The following is a 6271-nucleotide window of genomic DNA, read 5'->3' on the forward strand; positions in this document are numbered from 1 at the left end:
GGACGTGAGGCCCATTAAGAGAGCTGGGCCCATGGACTGGTGGTAACATCGGGCCCCCTGGAGAGATGGCGGTCGGGGAGTTACAAGTGGTATCAAAGCCGAACCCATACATGTGTGGAGTGGTGGGCACTGTCAGGGGGTGACGGTCTTGGTGCGTAACAAGTAGTGGGAGAGAATTGTGAGACCCCGGTTCGCAGAGAGTTTAAATGAATTGATTTGGCTGCCTATGTTACCAAGGTGCACTTATCTTTTCGGTCAAAGGTCCTGAGAGAACTCCAAAGTTAAGCGTGCTTATGCTAGAGTAGTCAAATGATGGGTGACAGTGAGGCCAAAACACAGGAAAAGTACATGTGGTGATTTGTAATGTCGTAAACAAGTCACTAAGACTCCCGGACGTAGCAAGCCGACCATCGGATTTTAATGGCCTTATGGGCCTAGTAAGAGGACAAGAGGCCCATTAAGAGAGCTGGGCCCATGGACTGGTGATCATGGGGCCCACGGGAGAGATGGCGGTTTGGGCGTTAGAAATGGTATCATAGCCGAACCTAGACATGTGTATAGTGGTGGGCTCACACTGTTAAGGGGTGACGGTCTTGGTGCGCAACGAGGATGTTGCAGCCTGTTAGTGGTGGATAATTGTGAGACCGTGGCTTGCGGAGAGGTTAAATGAATTCATTTGGCCACCTATGTCACCAAAGTGCACTTATCTTTTTTTGTCAAAGGTCCTAAGAGAACTCACAGTTAAGCATGCTTATACTGTAGTAGTCAAAGGATGGGTGACCTTCTGGGATGTAGTTGTCGGAACTGTGTGAGTAAGGCCAAAACACAGGGAAAGATTATATGGTGATCTGTAGGGTCGGTAAACAAGTATTTAAGCCTCACAGACGTAGCAAACCAACCGTCGGATATTGATGTGCTCATGGGCCTAATGAGAGGATGTAACACTTGTCTCTGAAATTTTGTTAGTGTCGACGGACACCTGTTTTGGGTGTCGATCGACACCAACAAATTTTGGTTTGGGCGGTTTGGTTTTAAATCATCGGTATAACCAAAATTGGTTTAGGGAAAGTCCTAATCTCGATATAAAACTCCAGGGCCTCCACTTTCTTCTCACTTTTTGGCTTTGGATGTTTATGAAAGTAAAAGAGAGAGATAGTTGTGTGTTGGGTTGTTCCTGAGGCTTAAGGAGAGGTTCTAGAGGGTTTCTGGAAGTTTTTGTGGCTGGATCTTGTAAGTTCTAACAAGAAGAGGATTGAATTCGTGGCTGGTGGTGCAAGGAGGGTCTTGTCTTTTTTTGTTTATTCTTTGTTTTCGTCGAGCCTTCAATCCACATCAAGGTGAGTGTGTGACCATGGTTGATCTAGGCATATAAGACCTTATGATTTGTGTTTGATTGATTTGTGTGGCTGGAATTATTGTGATTTTGCTTGTTTGTGTGTTGTGGATGTTGTTTTGTATCTATTGATGGTTTAGGGTGGTGAAATCGGTCTCACGAGGGTGGAAATGCGATTTTAGGGCTTCTGCGGAGGTAGTGTCGATCGACACTAGTTCGAGACAGTTTTCTGGACAGCGAGTAGTCGGTGTCTTTTATGCATGGTTTGGTTGCTCTGACTAATCTTATACATGTTTGTTGGTCTTATTAAGCCTTTGTGTATAGCCCAGTATATGGGACCACCGCTTCACTGGGTATTTGTGATAAAACTCACGCATCTCATTGTTTTTGTGATGCAGGTAAAGATAAAATGTTATCGTGGAATCAAGGTGAGGAAGAGGGCGATGATCTAGAGTCGCTATTTGGGTTTTAGCGTTTTGTTATTTAAATTTATTGTTTAGGAATAATGGAATTAGAAGCATGTTAGGAATGCTGGCTAAGTTGGTTACTGATTAATGTTTGGATGATTGCTGGTTTAATTGCTTAATCGATTGGTTGGTTTCCGCTGGTTATTGCTTGTTTGATTTATTTTTTTCGTTTGATATTAGTTATAGGGTTGATATTGATGAATTTAATAGTTGGAAAACGAGATGGGTTGTTTCAGAGGACGTGAGGCCCATTAAGAGCGGTGGGCCCATGGGCTCGTGGTGAACATGGGCCCCACTCGAGAGATGGCGTTCGGGACGTTACAAAATCACCGAAAAAAAATGATCAAACTGCTTAGATAAGCCTTGGTCATGCAGTCACCTTAATATGGAATGAACAATGACAAAAACAACACAATCCGGAGCAGCATAAGACTCTCCTAACACCACAGCCACGCATCCTACCTTCCCTTTTTCTAAATTTCTCAAGAAAACTCTCAAATCTCATTAGAACTCACAAAAAGTACCTCCAAGAAAGGAAAAGTTTAGAAACTTTTCACTATCTGGAAGAAGAAGACAAAAGCGGCTAGACACTCCAAAGTCGACATTTTCCTATTTTAAAACTCGAGCCTTAGGGTTAAACTAACCCACCCAAATTGATTTTACTATTTAAAACAAACCGGTCAAAACGAAAATTATTGGTGTCGATCGACACGCTTCCTTGGTGTTAATCGATACCACCCATTTCTGAACACGGGTGTTACAACTTCATAATACTTAATTAAATCAAACAACATATCAACATTAAACCAACAAACCCAATTCCAATTATGATAATTCCATAACAAATAATTTAACAAAACCAAAAATTAAAAAAAAATTAATCTTGATCCAGAATTTCCAGGACAAATAAATAAATTAGAAACAAAACACACGAAAACCCAAGATCCTAGATCATCCCCTCTTTCTAGTCATAATTCAACGATTACACCTAAAGATGTTAATGATGCGCAAAAACCTGGTCGGTATCCAAAACCTGGTTAAATTTCAAGCCGAGTACCTAGATTTTATACATTGAAAAAAAAACGGGCTTAAAACAGGCATGTCCTATTTATATCAAAATTAATATGGGTTTTAACCTATCGGCTTTTGGGTACCCACGAGTTTTTATTATATTTTCTAATGCTTTTTATTCTTTTATATTTCTCTTTATCTGTTACTTTATTTTATTTTATTTTATTCACATCATTATTAAGTAAATAAGGTCAGGTGTCATCAAAAATTATATAATTTTTTACCCAAAAAGAGGAAAATATCAATTAACATACAAATCAATTTAATTTAAGCGATGTTTACTCAAAAAACACATAAAAGCTTTTTGTTTTACTCAAACAACATATCCAACCAAACTCTTACTCAAATAGCACATAAAAGTTGCAACATGACTTTAAAACCTAGTTATTTTCTGTATTTAAAATTTATGCCATTTGTAATTAAAAACAAAGAATAAACTGAAATTATATGACAAAAAACAAAAAACCTAAAACCAAAATCATTCATTCCCTTTCAAATTTGTTTCCCCCAAATCGTTATTTAGGGTTTCCGAATAATTTTGGCGATTTACATACCTTCGTAGTCATCTTCGCCGCCACCGCCGGTGTGGGTTTTCTCTTTTTGTGGCTTTCTCTTCTCTTCTAGTTTCAGTTTGTATTCAAGGAAGTTTTTTCGTTTCTGGGTTTATGTAGGCGCCGATGCTTGGATTCTGTCTTCGTATGGTTCCATAGTGTTAATGGTAGTTAAGATGTAGGAAAACAATGATTTAGTTTAGAACGAGTTTGTTGATTTCAAAGATCTAATATCATGTTTAAACCTGGATCCAGATTATCATCACCATATGATCGTTTTCATGAGTCGTATGAATTTTTGATATGACTATCGCCGTACAAAACCTGGAGCTCGAAGACGAAGAACAATCCGTAGCAGAGGTACAACTCATAGCCGAGGAGCAGCTCGTAACCGAGGAGCAACTCGTACCCAAGGAGCATCTCGTACCCGAGGATGAGCTTGTAGCTGAGGAAGTGCTTGTAAAGAAGCTAATCAAACCGCAATGGCTTTAGTTCAAATCTCTTCAATGATCATCACGGCTCAAGGGGTTCGGTAAAGGGATAAGTGTTGCTTATGCAATCTCTTTCCCTTGTCAAGTTTTTTCCCATTAGGTTTTATTGACAAGGTTTTTGATGAAGCCTACGTAACACTTTCAAAGCCTTTTATCAAACCAATTTTGTGGGTCCAAGGCCCAACACTTTGCCTTGACCCATTTTCTATATTTTCTCTTTGATTTTGCATTTAATGTGTTTGTTATTTCTAAGACTTTGTGCATAAACTTGCATGAGTGTAATTACCAAGACACTTGTGCATGCTTTTGCATGTACTTCTTCTCTCCCTTCTTCTCCTTCATCCTCCTGTCCTATATAATCCCCATCTACCTTTCATTTGTAACTTATCTATCTTTTTATCAAAACCCCTTTCAAGTTATATCATCTCTCATGTTCTTTCTTTGGTGTGTAATATCCTTAGTGAAGTCCAAGTTCGGTAAATCAAAGGCTCTTCCGCAACCTTTGTGCGACCTTTCGCTCCACATCCTTTGGTCTAAGGGATCGTGGTGATCTCACGATCCCTTAGGTGCAAAGCCTATCCTTCTCTCAACTTTCCGAGTGTCGATTCTAGGAAGATCATATTATGTGGTATCAGATCACACTCTGAAAAGTTGAGTACTCTATCATCTATATTATCTTTCATCATTTCATTTCAATCTTCATCCATATTCCATTTAATTTTTCTTTTTTATTTTCGTCAGTTTTTGTTTTTCTGGATTTTTGGTCATTTTGTCGGAATTTTGCATAAATTATTGACTTATCCAAAAATTATAAAATCAAGTGATCCTTAGACTAGATCGAGTCTAGTATTTTATAATATTAATTATGGAATTTGTGAACTTGAGTTTATAATTTATTTTGATAGATCTAGTTTTATGTTTTTAAGCATAATTTTCATGTTTTTTTTACTTTGAACTAGTGACTGGTTTGTGTTGTTTCAATGGCAGGGGAAGAAAAATCTAAGTCATCACGTTCGAGAAGAAATGCCAACAACAAACTCCTCATCGATGCTATCAGGCGCAAAGCCTATCCTTCTCTCAACTTTCCGAGTGTCGATTCTAGGAGGATCGTATTAATTTTTGTTGGATTTTTTAGATGATTATGACTTATTACAATGTGCTCATTAAAAAGAGTATCATACCCTTTTAGAAGGAGTACTTAATCAAACATAAGTCGGTACATGTTTAGGCTTTTATTATCATGCCCTTTTAGAAGGAGTACTTAATCAAACATAAGTCGGTATCTTTCAAACCGAAAGTCGATCACGTCTCGGTTTTCTTCCAACCCAGTAGAATCTGACTCCCATCCACAAAGAATCTGAGTTAACCATGCAAATCCACAATTGATAACAATGAGAAGCTATGAAGAAGACGATGAGTCTAAAACAGACTTGTTGTCGTTTCATTAAATGTGGTTCATGGGCTTAAAATCAAGCCCGTGTTTTATTAATTGTGTGTTTATGGGGCTTAAACTCAACACCATTAACAGATAAATAAACTAAACCCTAACACCTCATATGCCACTAGTATATATATAAAAAACCTACACCTTTTGCAGCCTCTAATCGATTATCATTCTAACTAGGGGTTCATAACAAAACATTTTACAAAAAAAAATGAAAAATATTAAAAACATGAGAGAGAGAGTACAGAGACTTTAAAAGTTCAATATTAACATACGGTCTCTTCCACTATTTGCTATTTAAAACACAGATGATTGGTTCAGTTTAAAAAAAAAAATTTATTTATATATTTAAAATAATATTATTTTTGTTATTTTAAGAGACCAACTAAGCAGCTTACGGTTGGAGATGGCCTAAGACTATCAACAATGGTTTATCATTCAACACCCTCCACATCATCTCATCTCTCATCCACATCATTATTATTATTGTAGTGTAGTGTAGTTACATGGCCTAAGTAACTAGTGTAGTCTTCCTTTTGCTGATACCATCATTATTGCTTCTTCACTGTTGCTCTTAAAGTTCCGGTTGAAGCTTTTTCTTTCTTGTCAAATATGAAGCTTCAGGTTCGTGTTAAGTTATGGATTCATGTTATGGATTTTAATTCTAATAATTTTTTTGTTATTTTTTTCAGTTCTAGTCTTCTAGAGAGATGATGAAGGTGGAAGATCTTGTGAAGACCGTTTCTTTGCGGTTTGCGGATATCAATTCATCGGATGGGTAGATCGAATGGTCGTACGTCGCCGCTGTCGCCTTCACCACATTGTCGGAAACCCTAAATATTAATGGGTTTAGATTGTAACTGTAAAGTTTTATATTGGGCTTCATAATTATAAAATTTATATTGGGCTTTTTA

General features: G+C 37.6%; 1 long non-coding RNA gene across 1 annotated transcript; it reads left to right on the plus strand.

Annotated features, from left to right (window-relative positions):
* The first annotated feature begins 5808 nt into the window (after window positions 1–5808).
* LOC111830190 lies at window positions 5809–6271 on the plus strand. Its single transcript, XR_002833555.1, has 2 exons — window positions 5809–5981; window positions 6050–6271. It is a non-coding gene; the product is annotated as an uncharacterized LOC111830190 (long non-coding RNA).

Source organism: Capsella rubella, unplaced genomic scaffold (assembly GCF_000375325.1).
Source record: "Capsella rubella cultivar Monte Gargano unplaced genomic scaffold, Caprub1_0 scaffold_6, whole genome shotgun sequence".
Classification (NCBI taxonomy): Eukaryota; Viridiplantae; Streptophyta; class Magnoliopsida; order Brassicales; family Brassicaceae; genus Capsella; species Capsella rubella.